At 45.6% G+C, this 27,907-nt stretch overlaps 1 protein-coding gene across 3 annotated transcripts in view; it reads left to right on the top strand.

Annotated features, from left to right (window-relative positions):
* Positions 1–10,066: 10,066 nt before the first annotated feature.
* Positions 10,067–27,907, top strand: part of SEMA4D (semaphorin 4D) — a 93,867-nt gene continuing 76,026 nt past the window's right edge. Inside the window, exon 1 of one of the 3 annotated variants that reach the window (XM_073671009.1) lies at positions 10,067–10,284. The gene's annotated coding sequence lies outside the window, so the exon portion shown is untranslated. The remainder of the gene's footprint in view (positions 10,285–27,907) is intronic. The other 2 variants (XM_073671012.1, XM_073671013.1) reach the window with 2 other exon arrangements.

Here is a 27,907-nt window from a genome sequence, read left to right as displayed (position 1 = left end):
GTCATTATCTCAGTAAATTAGAATAATTAACAAAAAACACCTGCAAAGGCTTCCTAAGCATTTAAAAAGGTCCCTTAGTCAGTTTCAGTAGTCTCCACAATCAGTCAGGAAGACTGCTGACTTGACAGATGTCCAGAAGGCAGTCATTGACACACTCCACAAGGAGGGTAAGCCACAAAAGGTCATTGCTGAAGAAGCTGGCTGTATTCAAGCATATTAATGGAAAGTTGAGTGGAAGGAAAAAGTGTGGTAGAAAAAGGTGCACAAGCAACCGGGATAACCGCAGCCTTGAAAGGATTGTTAAGAAAAGGACATTCAAACATTTGGGGGAGAATCATAAGGAGTGGACTGCTGCTGGAGTCATTGTTTCAAGAGCCACCACACACAGACGTATCCAGGACATGGGTTACAAGTGTCGCATTCCTTGTGTCAAGCCACTCATGACCAATAGACAACACCAGAAGCGTCTTACCTGGGCTAAGGAGAAAAAAACCTGGACTGTTGCTCAGTGGTCCAAGGTGTTGTTTTCAGATGAAAGTAAATTTTGCATTTCATTTGGAAATCAAGGTCCCAGAGTCTGGAGGAAGAGTGGAGAGGCACACAATCCAAGCTGCTTGAGGTCTAGTGTGAAGTTTCCACAATCAGTGATGGTTTGGGAGCCATGTCATCTGCTGGTGTAGGACCACTGTGTTTTATCAAGACCAAAGTCAGCGCAGCCGTCTACCAGGAAATTTTAGAGCACTTCATGCTTCCCACTGCCGACAAGCTTTTTGGAGATGGAAATTTCATTCTCCAGCAGGACTTGGCACCTGTCCACACTGCCAAAAGCACCAATACCTGGTTTAAAAACAACGGTATCACGGTGCTTGATTGGCAGCAAACTTGCCTGACCTTAACTCCATAGAGAATCTATGGGGTATTGTCAAGAAGAAGATGAGAGACACCAGACCCAACAATGCAGACGAGCTGAAGGCTGCTATCAAAGCAACATAGGTTTCCATAACACCTCAGCAGTGCCACAGGCTGATCGCCTCCATGCCACGCCGAACTGATGCAGTAATTGATGCAAAAGGAGCCCCGACCAAGTATTGGGTGCATTTACTGAACATACATTTCAGTAGGCCAACATTTCGGATTTTAAAAACATTTTTCAAGCTGTTGTTATAAAGTATTCTAATTTACTGAGATAATGACTTTTGTGTTTTCATTGGCTGTAAGCCATAATCATCAACATTAACAGAAATAAACACTTGAAATAGATCACTCTGTTTGTAATGACTCTATAATAAATGAGTTTCACTTTTTGTATTGAAGAACTGAAATAAACTTTTTGATGATATTCTAATTTAGTGAGATGCACCTGTATATGTGACGCGCCCCTGGGCCTGTGTCGCGCTGCGTTGCGCACGCGGGAGCTTACCCGGAGCCGGATCTGTTGAGGGTTGTAGTCTCGTGGCGGTGACCCGGTCCGTGCCCAGGGAGTCAAACTGAGCGGCGATGTATCAGCGGTAGATGTTGGACGACTACGCCACCCGTTGAGTACAGCTAAGGAGCTGCTGCTGCAGGGCAGACCGCTGAGGCCGGTGGTCGGATTGTGCAGCGTGATAGTATAACCCCCAACGGGAGGGGTATGGCCTCAGGGCAGCCGACGTGGATGATGGGGGTAGCAGGAACCACTCGGAGACGGTACGGTGTAGTTCAGGGTCTTTACTGGTGACAAAGATAGACCCTCCCGGAGTACTGGCTAGCGATTGGGGCCTCATCAGTCCTGGAGCAGATGGGATCTCCCCTGGCCAGGCGGAGTTGTAGGCCTCCCAAACTAACTGTACTCTTCTGGCTACCTTGCTAGAGGCGGGTATAAGTAGCCCACGTCCCTGAGTGTACCGTGTGGTGCTCACCCGTATGGCCGGTGACTCGGGGCCTTCTAGTAGCTTCCGCTCCACGACGGCGGTGCTGGTCCCATGCGTGTGACCGTGCCTTCGGGTTTCTTGGCCAGAGGACCTGGAATCCCCTGCCTGACGGATTCTGCTGCTGGGTAGGAGTTAGTCCCCACAGCCTTGGACTCCGGGTCCGGTAAGAAATCTTCTCAGTCAGGGCGAGCTCTGCAGCTGCCAGCCCCTGACTCCTTGTAACACTGCTCCCACAGAGCTCCTGATGTTCTGTTCCTATATTTGCTTCTTTTCTCTGTCTCTACTTCTTCTCTACTCACTAACCCTGCCTCAGCCCCAGGTTTATACAGGGGAAGTTCTTCCCCTCCCAGGACTGGGCAGGAGGTGTGGCATGCATAGGATTCCTGACCAAGAGACCTCCCACCTGCTCTCAGACATAACATTGCTGTTACTGTGGAAACCAGATCCCTGGGGTGCCACATTCCCCCCTAGTGAAATTTAGTACTCCGGGACTAAACATATTTTAGAAAAACATAACAAGATATAACAATAACAATACAATAAAGAAACACATAAAGGTGGTCACGGCATGTCCGTAACCGGGTGCAGTCTTTGAAGAAAGCAAGGTGTCCATTTCACCAAAACAGGGAGACGTAACCAGGTAGGGGTCTGTCCTGCCCCGAGTCCTTAACAGTCTTTAGTCCGTCCTGGGTTACGCTCCAACCATGTACAAAGGATTCCCGGTAAATCCACCAAAGACTCCCATAAATTACTAGAAACACATAATTATTTACAGGATATGGCCGCTCTCAGTCCTCGGCCAGTGGGGATAAGGAATGGCTGCTCACAGTCCTCAGCCTGGTTTAAGATAGAGGCACATGGGGAACAATTCACTAATCCCAACGGGGGACCATATTTTAATTAGCAGCAGTCCTTGTACCCTTACGGGTAACTATTTACAGCTCTTTATTCACGCTACTTCCCTTCAGTAGCTATGTCCTCTTTGTGCTCCCTCCTGAGGGTAGTCCTCAGACCCGTCCGGGTCCTCTTGGCTTTCCTCGTATTGGTAGTACTGCAGCTCCTCCTCGGTTAGCTGGGTTAGTATCTCTGCGACAGTCCTCCTCCCAGGTGGCCAGGACTTTACCTCCCTTTGGGCTGCCCCGGTTAATTGGGCCACCAGGATGCTCACTTTTTGCTCCTCTGTGAGGGGGTACACCTGGAAGAGGCTATCCAGCTTTTCTCTAAAGTCATGCAGGGTATGTGACTCCCCTGAGTACTGGGGTAGCCAGGCTGCCCCCGGGATATAGGGCATGGTGAAAGGCATGACCGCAACAGCGGTGGCGCTGGCGGGGGTTGAAGCGGTGAAGCTCTCCTCCGTATCCGGCATCCCTCTCCCCCCTAGTGGACCGTGGCCTACCTTGCGATGATCCTCTTCCGTAGGCCGCGGCTCCGCAGTGGATCGTCAGGGTTGAGGACCTTCCGTCGCGCTCCTGTGACGTCGGCGTCTGCTGGGCTCCTTCCAGGACCTTACGCGACGTCCGGACGTGAGGCGGGGCTTCAGTTCTCGCGCGCTTTCGGAGTCCACGCCCCTCTTCTTCCCACGCGACGTCTTCAAGATGGCGTCCAACGGCGGGAAAACTCCACGGAAGGCGGGAAGAAGGCTGAAAATGGCGCCGGATGGCGGGAATCTTCACCGATGGCGGGAAGAAGGCTGAAGATGGCGCCGGATGGCGGGAATCTTCACCACAGGTAAGTTTGAACAGTCTCTTTCAGGCACGCAGTACCCGGTGGTTGCGGGCACGAAATCCTGCCGACTACGCCAAAAGTTGACGCGCCCCTGGGCCTGTGTCGCGCTGCGTTGCGCACGCCGCGGGAGCTTACCCGGAGCCGGATCTGTTGAGAGTTGTAGTCTCGTGGCGGTGACCCGGTCCGTGCCCAGGGAGTCAAACTGAGCGGCGATGTATCAGCGGTAGATGTTGGACGACTACGCCACCCGTTGAGTACAGCTAAGGAGCTGCTGCTGCAGGGCAGACCGCTGAGGCCGGTGGTAGGATTGTGCAGCGTGATAGTATAACCCCCAACGGGAGGGGTATGGCCTCAGGGCAGCCGACGTGGATGATGGGGGTAGCAGGAACCACTCGGAGACGGTACGGTGTAGTTCAGGGTCTTTACTGGTGACAAAGATAGACCCTCCCGGAGTACTGGCTAGCGATTGGGGCCTGGTCAGTCCTTGAGCAGATGGGATCTCCCCTGGCCAGGCGGAGTTGTAGGCCTCCCAAACTAACTGTACTCTTCTGGCTACCTTGCTAGAGGCGGGTATAAGTAGCCCACGTCCCTGAGTGTACCGTGTGGTGCTCACCCGTATGGCTGGTGACTCGGGGCCTTCTAGTAGCTTCCGCTCCACGACGGCGGTGCTGGTCCCATGCGTGTGACCGTGCCTTGGGGTTTCTTGGCCAGAGGACCTGGAATCCCCTGCCTGACGGATTCTGCTGCTGGGTAGGAGTTAGTCCCCACAGCCTCGGACTCCGGGTCCGGTAAGAAATCTTCTCAGTCAGGGCGAGCTCTGCAGCTGCCAGCCCCTGACTCCTTGTAACACTGCTCCCACAGAGCTCCTGATGTTCTGTTCCTATATTTGCTTCTTTTCTCTGTCTCTACTTCTTCTCTACTCACTAACCCTGCCTCAGCCCCAGGTTTATACAGGGGAAGTTCTTCCCCTCCCAGGACTGGGCAGGAGGTGTGGCATGCATAGGATTCCTGACCAAGAGACCTCCCACCTGCTCTCAGACATAACATTGCTGTTACTGTGGAAACCAGATCCCTGGGGTGCCACATATGCATACACATATATATGCATACACACACACACACACACTGACTTACCCTCTCTGCAGATGATTTCACATGATGCATGTCTCTCTGGTGCAGCCTCCCATCTCCCAGGGCCCGACTGCAGAGCTTTCTTGCAAATTGCAGTGCTGAAGGCAGGAGGGGGAGAGCGGAGCAGTATAATACAGAGCAGGAGAGGTAGAGAGAGCAGGGGCCATGCTGTGCTCAGCCGCTCTGCTCTGCTGGAGGCCGAGCAGGTGGGTGGAGACTCTTCTCCTGCACTTACAGAGCAGACACCAAGTCATCCTCCACCCTGACACAGTGCAGCCAGAGGTGAAGAGGAGGGTCCTTCTGACTCCGGAGGTCCTGACGGAGCCTGGTTGTTTTCAACTGTATCTGCATCCTGAGGATGCAGATACCGTTGAGATTGTGATGCGGGATGGATGGTTCCGATGCTGTTTCACATCAGGCCCCCCTGTCTCACAGGCCCGATAGCAGCTGGGTGGGCTGCTTCTATGGACAGTACGCCCCTGATGACAAGTTCCTTCCAAGGCTCTTCATGTAACACTTCCTCTTTCATCATTACCGGCAGGACTGACAAAATATTTCTCGTTCTCTCTTCTTTTTGGTCCTCCCTCATCACTCTTTGTATAGATTATCCATGCAAAGATTTTTTGAATAGGATTTCGTATTAACCCCTTCACGACCTGACAACTTTTCATATTTGCGCTTTCACTTTTTTTCCTCCAGTTGGAGTTTGGAATGCCGGCGCTGACATCTGTTGATGTCACGACAAGTGCTGGCAGCAGCCGGGAGGTCACGATCTTCCTGGTTCCATGGTGGATGCCAGGTTGTGGGTGGGGTTACCCCCCCCCCGCGTCACACCCGGCCTCCACCACGCGCTCTGCCTCTCCCCATTCATTGGGAAAACGCGCGGTGGATGCTGGGTGAGACGCGGGGGGTAACCCCACCCACAAGCCAGCAGCCACTGCGGGGACCCAAGCACTGAGTCACGCCTCACTTGTCGTGACGTCAGCGCGGGGTCACGTGATGCCTGTGAGCGGCCACCGATAGCGCCGCTCACAAGCATTATCAGCAACAGAAGATATTTACAAGAAGTCTTAGGGGCCCCGGGGGGACACATTGGGGGGGGGGGGGGATAAAGTAGCGGACAACTTCTTTAAAGGGGTTGTTCACTAATAACACAACACCTTCTCACTCTGAATGTTTGCCTCTGTTAAAATAAAAGCACCTATACTCACCACCCGTGCCGATGCAATCCCAGCAGTGTCAGCACTCGCGTTCCCTGGGCTCACAAGAGGTTGTTTTCTCACATGAGCCCTGCACCCAATCAGTGATGGCGTCACTGTCCCCTCCTTCAGATGTGTAAGTAATAAAAGACGACTAAGCGGCCAGTCGCAACACTCACCTCCAGCTAATTACTTACATGGTTGAAGGCAGGGACACTGACGCCAGAACTGATAGGCCGCAGGGCTCACGTGACAAACTCATGTGAGCCCTGGGAATGCGAGAGCTGACACCTCTGGAACGGCGCCTTAATGGGGGGAGAGTATAAGGTCACGGCCCCACTGTTAGTATTTGGTCAGTATTTTTCTCAGGAGCCAAAACCAGGTAAGGAACAAACAGAGAAAAGGTATAATAGAAACAAGTCACCAATTCTGCATTTATCACCCACTCCTGGTTTTGGCTCCCACTCCTGAGAAAAAATACTGACCAAATACGGATAGTGGGGCCGTGGACTAAGTGCAGTTAGGCGGCCGTATACCACAGCCAAAGGTTACATCGAAATGCTGGGACTGGCCGGCGGTTCTCCTAACACAAGCGTGACAGCTTCATGTATTTCTATGCAGCTGTCTGTGCACTGCGATGTGAGCGTTGTCAGTGTTATACGGCCGACTGACTGTGTCGTTATTTTAACAGGGGCAAACATTCAGAGTGAGAAGGGGTTGTCCTAGTAGTGAGCCACCCCTTTAAGGGTATGTGCACATGATCCTTTTTGGCAGCACTTTGAACACAGCATACTTGTGCGGCATCCAAAGCGCTGCACGCAGGTGAATCCGCATGTGTTCATTGAACACATGTGGATTCACTGCATCCTATACATTGCACGGATAGAATTTCTCTTGCGTAGACTACAGTCTCTGCAAGAGAAATTGACATGCTGAGGTCTGTGATGACGAGCCACATGTCCGTCTCCGCGGGTGATCCACAGGAGCACGAACACGCATAGTGGGCATGGGATTTCTTGAAATCCCATCCACTATGCTGTAACATCTGGATGCTGCGGATTTGACGCAGTGCAAGTGTACTGCGTCCAATCTGCAGCGTTTTCTGACCATGTGCACACATTCTTATAGTAAATTAGCTGATCAGCTTCAGACGAACTGTAAAATTTAAATATACAGTACAGACCAAAAGTTTGGACACACCTCATTTAAAGATTTTTCTGTATTTTCATGACTATGAAAATTGTACATTCACACTGAAGGCATCAAAACTATGAGTTAACACATGTGGAATTATATACTTAACAAAAAAGTGTGAAACAACTGAAAATATGTCTTATATTCTAGGTTCTTCAAAGTAGCCACCTTTTGCTTTGATGACTGCTTTGCACACTCTTGGCATTCTCTTGATGAGCTTCTAGAGGTAGTCACCGGAAACGGTTTTCACTTGACAGGTGTGCCCAGTCAGGTTTAATAAGTGGGATTTCTTGCCTTATAAATGGGGTTGTGACCATCAGTTGTGTTGTGCAGAAGTCAGGTGGATACACAGCTGATAGTCCTACTGAATAGACTGATAGAATTTGTATTATGGCAAGAAAATAGCAGCTAAGTAAAGAAAAACGAGTGGCCATCATTACTTTAAGAAATGAAGGTCAGTGTGAAAAATTGGGAAAACTTTGAAAGTGTCCCCAAGTGCAGTTGCAAAAACCATCAAGCGCTACAAAGAAACTGGCTCACATGAGGACCGCCCCAGGAAAGGAAGACCAAGAGTCACCTCTGCTTCTGAGGATAAGTTTATCCGAGTCACCAGCCTCAGAAATCGCAGGTTAACAGCAGCTCAGATTAGAGACCAGGTCAATGCCACACAGAGTTCTAGCAGCAGACACATCTCTACAACAACTTTTAAGAGGAGACTTTGTGCAGCAGACCTTCATGGTAAAATAGCTGCTAGGAAACCACTGCTAAGGACAGGCAACAAGCAGAAGAGACTTGTTTGGGCTAAAGAACACAAGGAATGGACATTAGACCAGTGGAAATCTGTGCTTTGGTCTGATGAGTCCAAATTTGAGAACTTTGGTTCCAACCACCGCGTCTTTGTGCGACGCAGAAAAGGTGAACGGATGGACTCTACATGCCTGGTTCCCACCGTGAAGCATGGAGGAGGAGGTGTGATGGTGTGGAGGTGCTTTGCTGGTGACACTGTTGGGGATTTATTCAAAATTGAAGGCATACTGAACCAGCATGGCTACCACAGCACCTTGCAGCGGCATGCTATTCCATCCGGTTTGCGTTTAGTTGGACCATCATTTATTTTTCAACAGGACATTGACCCCAAACACACCTCCAGGCTGTGTAAGGGCTATTTGACCAAGAAGGAGAGTGATTGGGTGCTACGCCAGATGACCTGGCCTCCACAGTCACCAGACCTGAACCGAATCGAGATGGTTTGGGGTGAGCTGGACCGCAGAGTGAAGGCAAAAGGGCCAACAAGTGCTAAGCATCTCTGGGAACTCCTTCAAGATTGTTGGAAGACCATTTCCGGTGACTACCTCTTGAAGCTCATCAAGAGAATGCCAAGAGTGTGCAAAGCAGTCGTCAAAGCAAGTAAAAAATGCACCCATTTCACCCAGCGGTTTTCCTATTCAGATATGTAGAAATGGTGCAGAAATTTTGGCACCAAATAGTAAACGTGTGCACATACCTATAATACCCATTTGCTATTGCTGCAGGCAGGTTCACAATAAAAAAAGTGCTCAGAATATGCTGAGTTTTCCTATTCACTGCCCCTGAATAACGACTTCCTGTGCATTTGCTCAAAAGCCTGAACATTTTTTTTTTTAACTGCTTCAGGTTTCCAAAAATGCCAAGCAGCTAAAAGTAGTAAGCCAGTCGATATGAAGCTGCTCCATACTTTACACAAAAAGCGTACAGAAAAAAAAAACAGCTGGTGTTTCTGGAAGCAGCTACCGCTTGAAAAACCTCAACAGTTTTTAAAATAAAATTTAATGTGAACATACCCCGAAAGGTCTTTAAAGTAAACCTTCAATCCTGCTGGCTAGTATTGTACAAGTTGTTAAATATAGATACTTTTTCCTATTGAAGTACATTGCTAGCACCAGTTACATGTCACAGTGTAGGTGTTGAATATCAATGCCGGGACCCCCACTGATAGAGATTAAAATGCCATTTTTTGGCAATTTTCCATGTACAAAAACAAGCACCAAAAGACCAAGTTAACACCTGGCAGGTAGATTTTGTGGTAAAAAAAAAAAGAAAAGAAAAGCAGAGCAAGATTTCATAAATCTCATTCACTTCGATTGTACTGTAAAACACTGCATTTTCACTGTGGCAAAAACACGCAGCGTGTGAATAAGCCCTTATGTTTTTGAAACAAACAAAAATATATACATATATACATAGGATCAGATACAAGAAGGATCCAAAGTGACGCAGGAGACCCAGGATTTAGAGTAGTCAGGTTTCCATTTTAACCGGTTTTTCTTCCATCTAGACCCAAAACTGGAACCGAACAGAGCCAATTCTGCTCCGGATTCAGTCTGGATCCGGCTTGTAACCGATCTAGTTTCCATAGGAATTTCAGCTCTGTTCCCAAAACAGAGAAACAAAGCTGAGAACAAAGCAGCGAGCAGCCCCTGGCCGGGATCACAGGGCAGACAAAGCCGCAGAAACCGCTTCAGGAAAAGCTGGATTTCTTTTTTTTTCCTTAGCAGTTTGAGTGGGCTTTAGAAGTGACCCGGCTGTTATTTCCCACCAGGCATTTTTTCAAAGCCTCTTCAGATGAACAGCAAGTGGATTTCCCATAGACATGAATAGGACGTGTTTTTCAAACATTTTTAAAAGAAGTTTATGAAACAATAAATAAATCTAAGAACCTTCAGCCTGGCTGTCAGTCCCTTCTTTGAGGACCTCCCTTCTTTGGGTGGTCATCCCTACTGAAAAAGATTGCACTTGCATGTTTCCTAGAGCGACCAATGAGATGTCAGCTCTCATTCATCAACTAGTTAGAAAATAAAAGCGGCGATCTGATTGGTTGCCACAGCCAGTACACACGGGCGGGTTAGTAATCGCAGCAGGGAGTAGTGATGAGCCGTACAATCCCGCGGGACGACATTCCAGCCGGGGAAGCGGAGCTGGCGGATAGTATCGGATTGTGGAGGGTTCCCTCCTCCCCAGCTCCATTACCGCCCTCCCCCTCCTCCATGTGCCGGCCCCCTCCTCCGCAGCGCTGCTGGTGATGAGCTCTGCTCCCGGTGACTCCGCCATACTGCAGCCAGCCGCGGGGACCGCCGCTACTACAGCAGGTAAGAGGCTCGTGTGCCCTCAGCCGTTAGCGGCTCCTGAGTGACTGCGGCGGCCGGGCGAACTCCTCCCGCAGGTGGCTGCTGGTCACCTCATTATAGCGCCGGGAGTCACGTGACTGGACAGGTTTCGCTCCTGAGGTAATTAGCGCCGACCGTTTATTTGTGAGAGCGCCGTGTACCGTGTGAGTAGGAGCCGGTGTGCCCGCCATCACTACTAGGGGCTGATAGCAGAGAACAATAGCTTACACGCTGGAGGTGGCTCTCATGTGCTGCACACTTATGGTGCCTTGTTCTGACGACCCTCCCTTCATTTTAAACGAGCCAGTGTAGTCTCAGGGCTCCCACCTGATAACTAAGATGTGACCGTCCCCTCCCCGCTGCCCATTGTGATGTGTGCCCCCTCCCCACTCTCCCACCACAGAGGGCACTGGGGAAAGCTGGGAGCAGCCTGCCCCATGTGTGCCTGCTGGGTCCTCGGGCGGTGGTCACTTGTAGCTGTGGTGGCAGAACGGGCAATTAATTATACCGCTATGTGCTGGTCATTCACCTTCCTGGCTCTGGCTACTAATTGGTTAATGGATGAATGGCGTGCACAGGGCAGTCCCGCGCCTTCCTGGGCTGCCTTGGGGTGTGAGCGGGCCGCCCCAACTGGGCTGCCTTGGGGTGTGAGCGGGCCGCCCCAACTGGGCTGCCTTGGGGTGTGAGCGGGCCGCCCCAACTGGGCTGCCTCGGGGTGTGAGCGGGCCGCCCCAACTGGGCTGCCTCGGGGTGTGAGCGGGCCGCCCCAACTGGGCTGCCTCGGGGTGTGAGCGGGCCGCCCCAACTGCGCTGCCCCAACTGGGCTGCCTCGGGGTGTGAGCGGGCCTCCCCAACTGGGCTTGCCTCGGGGTGTGAGCGGGCCTCCCCAACTGGGCTTGCCTCGGGGTGTGAGCGGGCCTCCCCAACTGGGCTTGCCTCGGGGTGTGAGCGGGCCGCCCCAACTGGGCTGCCTCGGGGTGTGAGCGGGCCGCCCCAACTGGGCTGCCTCGGGGTGTGAACGGGCCCTACTAGCTCAAGGGCTTATAGCCGACAGTCTCGGAAGTGTCACCCCCAGTGGGCACTTGGCAACTAATTACTGTACGAAACATGAGTGATTAAAGCTTCCTTTTTTCTGTTTTGCCAGCAGTAAAGGGGTAATATTGATAACCTAGCCTTAGGGCACCATTCCATCAACATCACGTTGCTGAGGGTCCGACACCCCCACCTACCAGCTGATAGCCATTCATTGTTTACTTCCGGTTGCCATCGGAGGTAATAACAGCTGATCTGGGTGGGTATCGGACCCCTAATCACCTGTAATATATATTATTACACATTCATACCTGGAGGACCCCCTCAACATTTCTTTATGTCCTTTCTAGTTGGAGGGGGTGTCGTAATTGGTGACTGGCTTTTTAGGACAGAGCAGAGTACTAATTGGGAACTGTATCTAGTTAAGGAGGCTCTCTATGACTGCTGACACGTCTGTTTTATGTCCCGTGTGGATTCTATGAAAATAACTATTCTGGGGGATCTTTACTCATAACCCCATGTTTTGCTGTTCCTCTGTTATTCCTCCCAGAAATGTGTGAATTAAAGTATGTCTCTATATCTGATACCGCCATCACTGATTTGACTGTCAGTGTGCAGGGATACATCACCAAATAGAAATACCAATTTGTCAGCTTATTCATAAATTTCCAGGAGTGATTACAGAAGAACAGCACAACCCAGAGTTCTAGGAAACAACACTTTATTTGCTAAACCAGATATGTCAGGATATGTGACAGGTCCCCTTTATGGCTAGGATTGTCTGCACATAAAATCCACAGTGGTTTACAGTAAAGATGAGTTATAACGTAATCTCATTCACACGCTGTGTTTTTTTTTTTTTGTGTGGAATCCACATAGAAATTGACTTGAGGGTTTTTATATGTGCATTTATACATACAGTACAGACCAAAAGTTTGGACACACCTTCTCATTTAAAGATTTTTCTGTATTTTCATGACTTTGAAAATTGTACATTCACACTGAAGGCATCAAAACTATGAATTAACACATGTGGAATTATATACTTAACAAAAAAGTGTGAAACAACTGAAAATATGTCTTATATTCTAGGTTCTTCAAAGTAGCCACCTTTTGCTTTGATGACTGCTTTGCACACTCTTGGCATTCTCTTGATGAGCTTCAAGAGGTAGTCACCGGAAATGGTTTTCACTTCACAGGTGTGCCCTGTCAGGTTTAGTAAGTGGGATTTCTTGCCTTATAAATGGGGTTGGGACCATCAGTTGTGTTGTGCAGAAGTCTGGTGGATACACAGCTGATAGTCCTACTGAATAGACTGTTAGCTGCTTTTTTCTTGCCATAATAGAAATTCTAAGTAAAGAAAAACGAGTGGCCATCATTACTTTAAGAAATTAAGGTCAGTCAGTCAGAAAAATTGGGAAAACTTTGAAAGTGTCCCCAAGTGCAGTTGCAAAAACCATCAAGCGCTACAAAGAAACTGGCTCACATGAGGACCGCCCCAGGAAAGGAAGACCAAGAGTCACCTCTGCTTCTGAGGATAAGTTTATCCGAGTCACCAGCCTCAGAAATCGCAGGTTAACAGCAGCTCAGATTAGAGACCAGGTCAATGCCACACAGAGTTCTAGCAGCAGACACGTCTCTACAACAACTGTTAAGAGGAGCCTTTGTGCAGCAGGCCTTCATGGTAAAATAGCTGCTAGGAAACCACTGCTAAGGACAGGCAACAAGCAGAAGAGACTTGTTTGGGCTAAAGAACACAAGGAATGGACATTAGACCAGTGGAAATCTGTGCTTTGGTCTGATGAGTCCAAATTTGAGATCTTTGGTTCCAACCACCGTGTCTTTGTACGACACAGAAAAGGTGAACGGATGGACTCTACATGCCTGGTTCCCACCGTGAAGCATGGAGGAGGAGGTGTGATGGTGTGGGGGTGCTTTGCTGGTGACACTGTTGGGGATTTATTCAAAATTGAAGTCATACTGAACCAGCATGGCTACCACAGCATCTTGCAGCGGCATGCTATTCCATCCGGTTTGCGTTTAGTTGGACCATCATTTATTTTTCAACAGGACAATGACCCCAAACACACCTCCAGGCTGTGTAAGGGCTATTTGACCAAGAAGGAGAGTGATGGGGTGCTACGCCAGATGACCTGGCCTCCACAGTCAACAGACCTGAACCCAATCGAGATGGTTTGGGGTGAGCTGGACCGCAGAGTGAAGGCAAAAGGGCCAACAAGTGCTAAGCATCTCTGGGAACTCCTTCAAGATTGTTGGAAGACCATTTCCGGTGACTACCTCTTGAAGCTGATCAAGAGAATGCCAAGAGTGTGCAAAGCAGTCATCAAAGCAAAAGGTGGCTACTTTGAAGAACCTAGAATATAAGACATATTTTCAGTTGTTTCACACTTTTTTGTTAAGTATATAATTCCACATGTGTTAATTCATAGTTTTAATGCCTTCAGTGTGAATGTACAATTTTCATAGTCATGAAAATACAGAAAAATCTTTAAATGAGAAGGTGTGTCCAAACTTTTGGTCTGTACTGTACATACCTGCAGCATGTCAGATGGGGACCCTAAATCCATAGGTTAAACCGCTGGTCAGGCATTGTTTTGTTGCATTTCTGGAAGAAAATCTCACATTAAAAATGCTTGAATGAGTGTGGAACATATGCACAGATTTTAAATGCAGAAACGCTGCAGATTTCAGTTTAGATATTCATGTGTAAAATTCACACCAAATGCCTTTTCCTAAGGGATCATGCACCCAGATAGACTCTTAGGCTAGGGTCACACAAGGGAATCGGCCGAGCAGTTAATCAGAGTTTGATCAGAGTGTGATCAGTGTGCGCTGATTCTCTTGGATGAGGAGAAGATGTAGAAAAAAAATTCTCTATTTTCTCCATTCTGTCAGGAATTTAAAATTGCACAGCACTTGGATGTCCACAGACTCAATTGACTTGCATGGCCGAGTGCGATCCCAATATTGGATGCAAATTGTGCATGCTGTGATGTTTTTTTTTTCCAAGGAAAGAATTGGACATGTGCACAGCCCCATAGAATATCCGTGATCTAGGTGTTTTATTGAATCGCACTCGGACCTAAAATATGGTAGTCTGTACGAGCCCTTAAAGTGAGTTCATGTACATTTGTGTGACTGAAACTCCCTAGACATTGATAATCTGGCATTTCTAGAGCTTCACTGTCACCAGTCTGAGTAACTAAAAGAATTGTACTATCTTATCACACTCTCCATGACAAACATTTCTTTTCACTAGAGCGATGGAATATATTCATGATAAATGTCTGTAATACATTTTTATAAAAGCGCCCTGTGCCACATCGAAGCTGCGATACTTCCTCGTAAAACTTAACATACAACATTCAAAGGGCAAATTTGGGGACAGATTTGAGAGTCGCCTCTGACCTATTTATTATAATGTTTCATTAGTTGGGAATACTAAAAGCTTTTAGAAAACCTGCCCCAGCTTTAACTTGTCACCGCTCCTTTGAGATGAAATCCACACAATGTCTCAGGACATTGATGACATGGCTCTGGAGCATCTTCTGCCAGTTTTTTAGCTTAGCTGGCACAGTAATAAACAGCCATACTATACATAAAAGTCCTGTCGTTGGTTAGTGGGGAAAAATGTTTAATCTGGTCTCTGTTCATTGAATGCCGTCGGCAGAATAACCCTTTCCCCGGTATATGTGTATGCCTTGCGATCCAGATTAATTTTTTGTGCTTTCCTAGTGAAATGAGGTTGGCACGAAGATTTAATAGCGGCTCTGCACCTGTTCGATATCCCGCAGAGTTGAGCGTTTTGGGCTTCTGCCATTGTAAACTTGTCAGGACTGTTTGTCCTGGGTGACTCCCATTATATCGTGTAGAAAGTATTGGCTTTGCTCTGGTTGTAATTTAACTCCAAAAATGGGACAAATGCTCACATTCTCTTGTCACGCAGCAGGTGGATAAGCGGCATATATTACAGTCATATGAAAAAGTTTGGGCACCCCTATTAATCTTAAGCTTAATGTTTTATAAAAATTGGTGTTTTTGCAACAGCTATTTCAGTTTGATATATGTAATAACTGTTGGACACAGTAATGTTTCTGCCTTGAAATGAGGTTTATTGTGCTAACAGAAAATGTGCAATCTGCATTCAAACAAAATTTGACCGGTGCATAAGTATGGGCACCCTTATCATTTTCTTGTTTTAAATACTCCTGCCTACTTTTTACTGACTTACTAAAGCACTTTTTTTGGTTTTGTAACCTCATTGAGCTTTGAACTTTATAGCCAGGTGTATGCAATCATGAGAAAAGCTACTTAAAGTGGCCACTTGCAAGTTGTTCTCCTGTTTGAATCTCCTCTGAAGAGTGGCATCATGGGCTCCTCAAAACAACTGTCAAATGATCTGAAAACAAAGATTATTCAACATAGTTGTTCAGGGGAAGGATACAAAAAGCTGTCTCAGAGATTTAACCTGTCAGTTTCCACTGTGAGGAACATAGTAAGGAAATGGAAGAACATGGGGACAGTTCTTGTTAAGGCCAGAAGTGTCAGGACAAGAAAAACATCAGAAAGGCAGAGAAGAAGAATGGTGAGATCAGTCAAGGACAATCCTCAGACCACCTCCAGAGAGCTGCAGCATCAACTTGCTGCAGATGGTGTCACTGTGCATCGGTCAACTATACAACGCACTTTGCACAAGGAGAAGCTGTATGGGAGAGTGATGCGAAAGAAGCCGTTTCTGCAAGTATGCACAAACAGAGTCGGCTGAGGTATGCAAAAGCACATTTGAAGAAGCCAATTTCTTTTTGGAAGAAGGTCCTGTGGACTGATGAAACCAAGATTGAGTTGTTTGGTCATACAAAAAGGCGTTATGCATGGTGGCAAAAAAACACAGCATTCCAAGAAAAACACTTGCTACCCACAGTAAAATTTGGTGGAGGTTCCATCATGCTTTGGGGCTGTGTGGTCAATGCCGGCACTGGGAATCTTGTTAAAGTTGAGGGACGCATGGATTCCACTCAGTATTAGCAGATTCTTGGCAATAATGTTCAAGAATCAGTGATAAAGTTGAAGTTACGCAGTGGATGGATCTTTCAGCAAGACAATGATCCAAAACACCGCTCCAAATCTACTCAGGCATTCATGCAGAGGAACAATTACAATGTTCTGGAATGGCCATCCCAGTCCCCAGACCTGAATATCATTGAACATCTGTGGGATCATGTGAAGAGGGCTGTCCATGCTCGACGACCATCAAACTTAACTGAACTGGAATTGTTTTGTAAAGAGAAATGGTCAAAAATACCTTCATCCAGGATCCAGGAACTCATTAAAAGCTACAGGAAGCGACTAGAGGCTGTTATTTTTGCAAAAGGAGGATCTACTAAATATTAATGTCACTTTTCTGGTGAGGTGCCCATACTTATGCACCTGTCAAATTTTGTTTGAATGCAGAATGCACATTTTCTGTTAGTACAATAAACCTCATTTCAAGGCAGAAACATTACTGTGTCCAACAGTTATTACATATATCAAACTGAAATAGCTGTTGCAAAAACACCAATTTTTATAAAACATTAAGCTTAAGATTAATAGGGGTGCCCAAACTTTTTCATATGACTGTATATAGATAAATATATAGTGACTGGCACTGTGGAATGAAATCTGCAGCCTGGCAATTTATGCTGTGGATTTCACCCTTTGAAGTGCTATACTATATACCCTTGAAGGCGCCACTTAGGGTACAAAGATATATTTTCCTTAGAGCACTGCACTTTTCTTTTTTTTTCTCTTTTTATCGATGTAGCTATCTGAGGCCTTTTACAAATCTAGACAAGGATTAAAGAACATACAAACTTAATATAGTCTTAAAGGGGTTATCTGGGATAACATTTCTTACTTATTTTTTCCCTCCAGGGTTGCAGCGATAGAAAATAACAAACTCACTGTCTCCCGATCCAGCACTGTCTCTTCACAACTACGGCACACGTGATACAAGGAGCTCAATGGCTCTTGCTGTCTTCATTGGCAGAGTCATTGTGCCCTGTGATTGGCTGCAGCGGTCACGTGCACTGTAGTTTTTACATCATTGATGCAGTGGTGGAGAGGTAGTACAGGACCTAGGGAGGTACAGCTGAATTTGTTTTTTCCCACAGCTGTAACCCTTTAACAAAAAACCCCAACAAACAACCCAAACACCCAACCCCAACAAAGGGACAACCTCTTTTTTTTTTGTTTTTTTAGAAAACCATTACTTGCTGACATATTGGTTATAGTACAGTCTTTCCATTGTGTTTCTCTTGAGGGCTTGTGCACAGAATGATGCCGGATCGGAGAAGTATTGCTATCCCTGCCTGTACAGCCACATGCTGATTTTGTACAGCACTCTGACACATGTGGATTATGCTGTGTGATTTTCAGCTCTAGCATAACAGTTTTTTTTTAAGACTGGGGAGATAATTAACATGATTTTCAAGTCGTGCTGTGCAAAGATGTGGCACTACATGTGCAGAATGCACAGGGAAATGCCATAGCAACCTTTGTTAGAGGCTCAGAACTATATGTTGTGTTTTCTGAAATAGTATCGAGCAGGTGCTGTCAGCAACTGTGCGCAGGAATCGGTGATGTCATTAAGTCTTCTATCTTTCTGCATTTGTGAATTTTATATTTTCATATTACCGTTATGTCTTTACTTTTGCACTTCAGAGATCGAACTTTCTTGCATGTATTTTTACAGTGTATAGTCACCATGCAGACAAGAATACACGAGGAAAAGTAAGGGTATGTTCACACTGGGAATATTCTAAGTGGATTTTGAAGCAGAATCCAAAAGAAAACTCAATGTGAACTTACCCTAAAAAAAAATAGGAAAACACCACCTGCATACAACAATGACTCTACATATAATATAGACTATATTTGACTGTGCATTTACTGTTTATTCTTCTGCATTTGCAGGGATTCCATATTGTTTTCCAGCTGTATGGGAATACAAATGTGTGTTGTACACTTTACTTTTTGTAACGGGTCCGGGAGGCGGACTGTAACGGGTCCGGGAGGCGGAACCTCTGAGCTACTATACAAGGGGGCGGCCCTTGTAAGGGAGCGGGTGGCAGTCTCTGGGTGAACGGACAGGGAGTTACGGCAAGTGATCAGGGCAGTCTCTGGGTAAGGGGTAGGTACGACCTGTGATGGCAGAGCCTCCGGGTAGGCTAGCAGGCAGGTGGTAGATGTGTGCTCCCAGGTGAGCAAGCGAGAGTCTCTGGAATAGCAGGTGGTCACGGCACGTGACGGCGGAACCTCCGGGCTGGCAGGCAGGTAGGTAACGGAGAAGCGCTCCCAGGTGAGCGGGCAAGAGTCTCTGGAATAGCTGATGGTCACCGCACGTGACAACGGGACCTCCGGGCTGGCAAGCAGGCAGGTAACGGAGATGCGCTCCCAGGTGAGCGGGCAAGAGTCTGGAGTAGCTGGTGGTCACAGCACGTGACAACGGAGCCTCCGGGCTGGCAAGCAGGCAGATAACGGAGAAGCGCTCCCAGGTGAGCGGGCAAGCTGGTCCATAGACAGACTGACCGGAGTAGTAAGGCAGACCGTCGGACCTCAGACTGGCAGACAGGTAACAAGTATTCAGGCAGGAATCAGGCAGGTAACTGGCAGGTAACTAGCAGGAAACTGGTAGGAAACTGGCAGGTAACTGGCAGGTAACTGGCAACGGGACCTGAGGGCTGAAGCACAGGTGAGACACAGGTGCAAACAACATTGCTCGGGCACCTCCATTTTGGAGGAGGTGCCTTATATATGATGAAGTCCTCCGGCCATTGGCCGGGGACTCTTTAGGGCGGCGCGCGCGGCCCCTTTAAGAGGAGGGGAGCGCGCGCCCTAAGCACAGGGGCCGGGAAGGAGCGCGCGCTGAGAGCAGAGCAGGAGGAGGACGCCGGGACGGAGCGCGCGCTGACAGCAGAGCGGGGGGAGGAAGCCGGGCACGGAGCAGAGCGGTGAGAGGAGCAGCGTCCCTGCCTAGCAGAGGGCAGGGACGCCGGCACTACACTTTTCTTGTTACAATAAGAACCTATGGTTGACAGTTAACACTACTGTGAAACAGGGATGTGGAGTCGGTGTCCATTTTGGTGGAGTCGGAGTCAGTATAAAACGGACCGACTCTGAATTCTAAAATATATAATAAATTGGGTACAGTAGTACAATGCAGTATATGCTGCAAATTTTTTTTTTAAGAATTTGGGAAAGTTATGAAATGTCCTATTCCTGATCTAAGGGTCTCGGCTTTTAGTTGAGATGAATCTGTGCTGCACTTTATGCACACGCTCAGTAGTGAGGCAGCGCTGTGGAGTCGGAGTCTGGGAAATTGAGGAGTCGGAGTCAGTGGTTTGGCTTACCGACTCCATAGCCCTGCTGTGAAATCTACTGTAGGTATATATCAAGAGATATCCCTGTTACGTGCCTCCGACCAGAACTGCAGGTACAGTGAAAAAGAGCGTTGACGTGTCTCCAGTGAGTTTTCCTGAGCTGAAATCTCACTGCCTTACTATAGTCTGTGTCATGGATGAGATTTTAAAAAATCTCATTCACACGCTGCTGGGAAAGTCTAAAGTGTAAACTGAGTGGTGCTGTGAACTTGACATTCGCAGCTTGCCAGCTTATTCTGCGGCTTGTCGCCACATTTTTCTCCAGCTTTAGAATAATGTGTAGTAGCTGTGGTTAATAAATTTTAAAAATGCAATAAATCTCATTGTTATTTCGCATGCAATGTGGATTTGCTGCATGGCCAGAGTATTGCAGAATTCATAGTAAATGTCGCCATTGCAGTACATCTATCTGCAGTGTTTCCCCAACAAAATCCACTGTAATTTTGTCGTGAAATACATGGTGAATTTGCAGTGCACGGTGACCCTTATAGATTATTATGTCTTGTTGTACTTAGGATGGTTTTCAGATGACAGTGATACACAGTTTGTGTACGGATTGATTGTGGGTCTCCTTACCCAAACTCAACAGCCTCATATATGCCAATGAGGCTGTTGTTAGGGTCTGTAGATTTTCGGTCCATACACACCATGTCTTAAATACTTGTAAATTCGGAGTCAGACTCAGTCCGTTCTGCATCTGTGGTGCATGATGTGTTGGATACACATCACTCCATATCAGTGGGTGCTCGGGAAGGGTACTACCCTGTATAAATCACAAAAAAGGCTGGCACTCCAATCTGTGTGCATAGTCCTCATATAGTCACTTATAGACTTAAATGCAAGACAGGTGTCTTTTTCAGTATGCTTGATTATAGGCTTATTAAAAATGCGTTCTACTATGCTGTTATACTTTTTGGCTGGGGCAACATGGCAACATGTCGTGCGGCCGTAATTCTCAGACAGGTCTTGCGACAAAATACATTTCTGGAACTTGCTGTCATGCAACATTTTTTGTTTTAATAGTGGAGACTTTAGCCATTGCTACATCGCACCGAAATGCAGGTGAATGGGTTGCGTTGTGACACCTGGGGTACCACAACAAGCAAGTCGTCACAATACGGGTCCAGTCTGTGTTTTTTTTTTTTTGTGACTTGCTTGTCATGGTCGCAATACCTTAGAAGTCACAGTACACTACATTGAGATGTAGATGGCACATGGTGATCTATGTCCATGAGATGTGTTGTGGAAAAAGTCACAGTTTAACCCCAGCCTTAAAATAAAAGAGGGTTTGTAGTGACCATTGGGAAGTCAAGTCATTCATGGCTGTATTGTTCCCAGAAGTCCTTTGTATAGACCCAGTATAATACAGTTATATGAAAAAGTTTGGGCACCCCTATTAATCTTAAGCTTAATGTTTTATAAAAATTGGTGTTTTTGCAACAGCTATTTCAGTTTGATATATGTAATAACTGTTGGACACAGTAATGTTTCTGCCTTGAAATGAGGTTTATTGTACTAACAGAAAATGTGCAATCTGCATTCAAACAAAATTTGACAGGTGCATAAGTATGGGCACCTCACCAGAAAAGTGACATTAATATTTAGTAGATTCTCCTTTTGCAAAAATAACAGCCTCTAGTCGCTTCCTGTAGCTTTTAATGAGTTCCTGGATCCTGGATGAAGGTATTTTTGACCATTCCTCTTTACAAAACAATTCCAGTTCAGTTAAGTTTGATGGTCGCCGAGCATGGACAGCCCTCTTCAAATGATCCCACAGATGTTCAATGATATTCAGGTCTGGGGACTGGGATGGCCATTCCAGAACATTGTAATTGTTCCTCTGCATGAATGCCTGAGTAGATTTGAAGCGGTGTTTTGGAACATTGTCTTGCTGAAAGATCCATCCCCTGTATAACTTCAACTTTGTCACTGATTCTTGAACATTATTGTCAAGAATCTGCTGATACTGAGTGGAATCCATGCGTCCCTCAAGATTCCCGTTGCCGGCATTGGCCACACAGCCCCAAAGCATGATGGAACCTCCACCAAATTTTACTGTGGGTAGCAAGTGTTTTTCTTGGAATGCTGTGTTTTTTTGCCGCCATGCATAACGCCTTTTTGTATGACCAAACAACTCAATCTTGGTTTCATCAGTCCACAGGACCTTCTTCCAAAAAAAAATTGGCTTCTCCAAATGTGCTTTTGCATACCTCAGCCGACTCTGTTTGTGGCATGCTTGCAGAAACGGCATCTTTCGCATCACTCTCCCATACAGCTTCTCCTTGTGCAAAGTGCGTTGTATAGTTGACCAATGCACAGTGACACCATCTGCAGCAAGTTGATGCTGCAGCTCTCTGGAGGTGGTCTGAGGATTGTCCTTGACTGATCTCACCATTCTTCTTCTCTGCCTTTCTGATGTTTTTCTTGGCCTGCCACTTCTGGCCTTAACAAGAACTGTCCCTGTGTTCTTCCATTTCCTTACTATGTTCCTCACAGTGGAAACTGACAGGTTAAATCTCTGAGACAGCTTTTTGTATCCTTCCCCTGAACAACTATGTTGAATAATCTTTGTTTTCAGATCATTTGACAGTTGTTTTGAGGAGCCCATGATGCCACTCTTCAGAGGAGATTCAAACAGGAGAACAACTTGCAAGTGGCCACTTTAAGTAGCTTTTCTCATGATTGCATACACCTGGCTATGAAGTTCAAAGCTCAATGAGGTTACAAAACCAAAAAAAGTGCTTTAGTAAGTCAGTAAAAAGTAGGTAGGAGTATTTAAAACAAGAAAATGATAAGGGTGCCCATACTTATGCACCTGTCAAATTTTGTTTGAATGCAGAATGCACATTTTCTGTTAGTACAATAAACCTCATTTCAAGGCAGAAACATTACTGTGTCCAACAGTTATTACATATATCAAACTGAAATAGCTGTTGCAAAAACACCAATTTTTATAAACCATTAAGCTTAAGATTAATAGGGGTGCCCAAACTTTTTCATATAACTGTATATGGTTTATTTCATATGAGCTGTTGTGGTTTCTGCAGTGTATATAGCGGCCCTGTAGCTTTGCTCGTGGTCAGATATGTTATTTGACGACTTGTACGCAGGGTAGTCACACATGTTCACAAATAGACTCTGGTCATTGTGTCTGTACAGTATTATATGGTCAGATAAACTGAGGTAGCCTGTTTATTACTCCAACGTGCTACAGATAATGAAAGAAATACTGTCTCTTTCATGTCCCACGGTTTGAGGGTTGAAGAAGTTTCCTTCCTGTGTTTTTCTGTAATGCACTAGTGTTAACTTAGTGTAAATGACACTTACTCCCTTCTATGCTTTTGATCCTGTTTAATCCAGGTGCTCCTGGCTCTCAACTTGCTGTTTTGCTGTCATGGGTAGTAAGGCTTTTGAAGTATTTAGCTTCTCCTTTGGCAGCATGAAAGGCTGTTTTTTGTGATCTTACACATAGTGACTTTATGAAAGAAAGGAAAATCCACTCAAATAGTAATGTTTTCATGTGATATGAAAAAGGAGATTTGTGAATTGTAAATTGCTCCTATTTGCTTGGAGTGGTATTTGTGTAGAAGCCAAATAAGTGTTTGAGGCTGAAAAAGTAACCCGCTTCCTATTCCCATATGGAGTATGAGCAGTTTCATCACTGAAATTAATGCTTCATTCAGACCTAAGTGATTTTTCATGTACGTAAAAAAATTATTTTCACGTATGGAAAAATAAATATTCTTCAAAGCTTCTCTTATTCATTGCAATATTAATCACAGACCCATAGACTTGTATCGGTGATTTTCATCTGTAAGGCTATGTGCCCACGTTGCATTTATGAAGCAGAAAATTTCTGCTGCATAAATGCAAGTCCTCTCCCGGAAAAACGCATGCGGAATTCCGCACGCGTTTATCGCGCGTTTTTCGCGCGTTTATCACGCGTTTTCCACATGCGGAATTGCCTTGCGTTTTTTATGCATTGAACAAAGGCAATTCTGCTTGCGGAAACGCAAAATTAAATGACATGCTGCGGATTTTTGAACGCAGCATAAACGCTGCGGAAAAATCCGCAGCATGTGCATAGAACTTGCGGAATCCCATTGGGGACCATGGGGTGCGTGTTACCAAGCGTTTTTCAAGCGTTTACGCTGCGGAAATTCCGCATCAAAAACGCTTGAAAAATGCTACGTGGGCACACAGCCTCACACTTGAAAGACTCTTACTATTCACCTCTATTGTAAAGCCACCTTTGCTGTTTGTGTGTTGTGCTCAGTCTTTTGAGCTATTTTTTCCGCTTCAGGTTTTGAACAAATGCCTAGTGGGGGAAAAAAGAAAGTACTTATTTCTTTGAAGTGGATCCTGATAGCATCCCTTCCAATGTAGGCACTGTTCAATCAAAAAGCTCCAAAAAAACAGCACGAAAAAACAACTCTACCAAAGCCGCTTCAGGAAATTAAAAACTACTCAGAAGACAAGTTTCCTGAAGCTGTTTCCACTAGAAAACTTGTTTTTGGGTATGTTCACATGGCCTCTTTTCCTGCCTAATAAAGCACTGCAAAAGTGCCCCATAAAATATAATAACGCACAGCAGTCTAAAAACAACATTGCTGTGCACATGTTCTGTCTCATGTCACCTTGTCTTTTAACCACATCAAGGTTCGGAATCCGTGAAGCAATTCTCTTGTTTGGGCAGCTTCTGCTACTTCAAAGAATAGAATAAAAGATGCTGCCGCAAAAACGGCTGTAGAGATGCCGGCGAAGCTGCTTCATGAAAATGATCCCCGGCATTTTCCTGAATCGGCTTAGACTTAAAACCCGACGGGTGCACATACCCTAGACTGTCTCATGAAAAAAAATTATTGTGTGCATATACTCTTTAGGCCTGGCCTCAGTCAGACATCTGAGTCACTTATCTGTTCCATTCCTGTTTTTATGGATAGAACGTGCACATTATAGTCTATGAGACCGTTGAAATATCTGTTTTGTTTTTGTGGACGCAGTGGGCCCTCTATTAGTATATTTTGGATAAAGAACAATTTTTAGAAAATGTAGCAACAGACTTGGACACTGAAGGTCCCCACGCACAGTAGATAGTAGGCAGGATAGGCCTATAGTGTGTATGGTGGCCTCCCCAACAGATGATGTCGGGCAAGAAAAGGACGGCACAGTTTACATTTTAGTGTCAGACCATCTTGTTGAAGAAATAAGCCTCTTGGCTCATGGACGTTCTGTCAAGCCATATAATCATGTGTATGTGGGGTCAGAAGAGATATCTGACTGCAATAAGTGCTCGGCCGTCAACTATCGTATGATTATTATTAGAGCTTTGTCCTGTAAAATCTGCTGTGTTTGCTGTGAATAATCATATTGTGCTGACAGACTTCCTCAGAAATCCATTTAACGCTTTTCTGCATTTTTTTTATACAGCACAATTCTGTTTAGTACACTTCTCGTAAGACCGTGTTCACATGGTGTGTTCTCGATGTTTCTTTTTTTGTATGGTTTTCCAAAAACATGGTGAAACTGCTGTGTTTTAACATGTTTTTAGAAAAGCATGACAACAAAAAAATTTTGAACGCATGGTGTGAACAGCTAAAAGACAACACTTCTATTGAGTTTGGTAAGCAGGCAGTCAGCACATGGTCCTGGACTGATCCTCTTAAAGCATTGTAATTTAAAAGGGTTTAGAAGCTGTTTCGTAAAGGGTGTTGGCATCACGCAAGTTCAAGCCAAATGAGAAGCATTCAAGTCAATCACTCATTTTTGTGTTTAAAGCCACATTTTGTTAAATGCGTGTAAAACCATTAATGTATTTCTGAAATATAAATGCGTCACCAACGACATGTTTTCAGGTTTGTTTAGGAACTTTCCAGATGGAACATTAGCAGTATTGTGGATGACATGTTAGGCCACGTTTCGTATTTGTAAGCCACAACCAGGAGTGGGTGATAAATACAGAAGCGGTGAGGTGTTTCTATTATACTTTTCCTCTGATTGTTCCACTCCTGGTTTTGGCTTACACATACTGATGTAAAATACTGACTGTGTGCACGTGGCCTTACGTGTAAAACATCCAAAGCATTGGTGCTGCAGATTTGAAACAGCAGTACGCCAGATTATAGGGAACCTGTCATGTTGTACACCAGTGTTTCCTAAACTCCGTCCTCACGGCCCTCAACAGGTCATGTTGTCAGGATTTCCTTAATATTGCACAGGTGGTGAAAGCATGAGGAATTCTCACCTTTGCAACACTATGGAAATCCTGAAAACATGATCTGTTGGGGGCCGTGAGGACTGGAGATTGGGAAACACTGTTTTACACACAGTTTGATCTGTGGACCCCATGGTATGTAGAGAATCAGAAGCTGAACAGAATGTTATATAGGTTTGTTTGAAAATATTCGCTATAAATTGTAGTTTATAAATTGAAACTCCTGGCGTTTGTATGCATATGAGTACAGTGGGCGGTCCTACACAGTGATTGACAGCTATATGCTGTCATACAGGGTAGACTGACACTGAATAGGACCACCCACTGGACTCCTATGCAGGAACGGGGATGTCAATGAATAAAATGCAAGTGTTACTGAAACTTTTCCCATAAAAAATGTCTATCAATCTGATCAGCTCCTCCTGCTTTTTAACATCCTGCCTACAGATCAGATGCCATGTACAACATGACCGGTTCCCTTAAGGCCACATTCAGATGTCCATTTTTCATGTACATGTTCTATTTGTGGTTTTCATGGAACGAACATATGCCTATTATGGTCTATGGGGCTGTTCACATGTCCACGTTTTTTCTTTTTTGTGCACTGCCTGCTTGCAAAAAAAAACTAGCAAGACATGTCCGTTACTGTTTGGAATCAAGGATAAGAATTACCATAGAAGTCTGAGTCCGTAAAAAGAACTAGCAGCACCCGGCTGCTATCAGTGTACAATCCATGTGCGGTCTGTGATTAAGATTACAAAGCTTCTCCTATACATTGCATCTAATTATTTTCCATACGTGAAAAATCACTGATGAAACATTGCTTCTAAAAACTGACCCACTGACCAAGCACTGATGAAACTTGTATCCAAAACACTGATGTTACTCAGACTGGTTTTTGCTCATGTAAAAGCTGGAAATGTCCACAATAAAAAACTGCATTTTCTTCCCACACAACAGAAATGCTCATTGATTTTGCTGCTGCTGTAAAATGATGTATATTTTCCTATAAAAATATTTGCCTAGCTGAGGCTTCTTTGGCCATTACAGATGATCGCTTGAGATGACAGAAGTCTACTTAATTTTAAGTTCCTTCGTCTCTGGCTACCAAAACATAAAAAGACGCGTTCAATATTTTGGTAGCCAGTGAAGTGATAGAATTAGGGTTATCTGACTGAAGCATTTCCTATGGTGATTTTGTGGCATGAAACATTTTGGTGGCCTTTGAACTAGGGGTCATGTGATGAGTGTACATACGGTTTTTGAGAATGCAGGATCCATGGAAACTGAATAGAAAACCCATTAGCATTTTTATGACATTTGGTAACCTCTTCATTTAGTGTTGAGTCTGCAAAATGAAGTCAGGAGTAGTGTTGAGCGATACCTTCCGATATCAGGAAATATCGTATCGGATTGGATCGGGCCGATACCCAAAAAGTATCGGATATCGCCGATTCCGATACCGGAAACCAATGCAAGTCAATGGGACACAAATATCGGAATGAAAATAAACCCTTTCTTTCCTTGTAGGTTAATTCTACATGAAGGAAAACAACTAAGAATAATGTAGAATGACATGAAAAGCCGGCAATTCATCAGCGGCATTCACCGGTACCCGACAATTTACAACAGAAAGAATAGAGCTTCACACATAGATTAGATAGATAGAAACATGTCAGTCACATATATATGAAGTACAGTGACAGTGTTGCTTACTGTACTTGTCATTTAGTGTAAAGGATTTATTAAAAAAAATATTAGTGTTTTCGTGCACCGTCTCTTTAAAAAAGCCGGCCGGCAATTCAGCATCTGTACCCGACAATTTATAACAGACAGAATAGAGCTTCACACATAGATTAGATAGATAGAAACATGTCAGTCACATATATAAGAAGTACAGTGACAGTGTTGCTTACAG

Source organism: Phyllobates terribilis, unplaced genomic scaffold (genome assembly GCF_046119375.1).
Source record: "Phyllobates terribilis strain yellow unplaced genomic scaffold, ASM4611937v1 Scaffold_1__5_contigs__length_1240528914, whole genome shotgun sequence".
Taxonomy (NCBI): domain Eukaryota; kingdom Metazoa; phylum Chordata; class Amphibia; order Anura; family Dendrobatidae; genus Phyllobates; species Phyllobates terribilis.
Note: the sequence above shows the minus strand (reverse complement) of the source record. Positions and strands in the feature narration are given on the sequence as shown.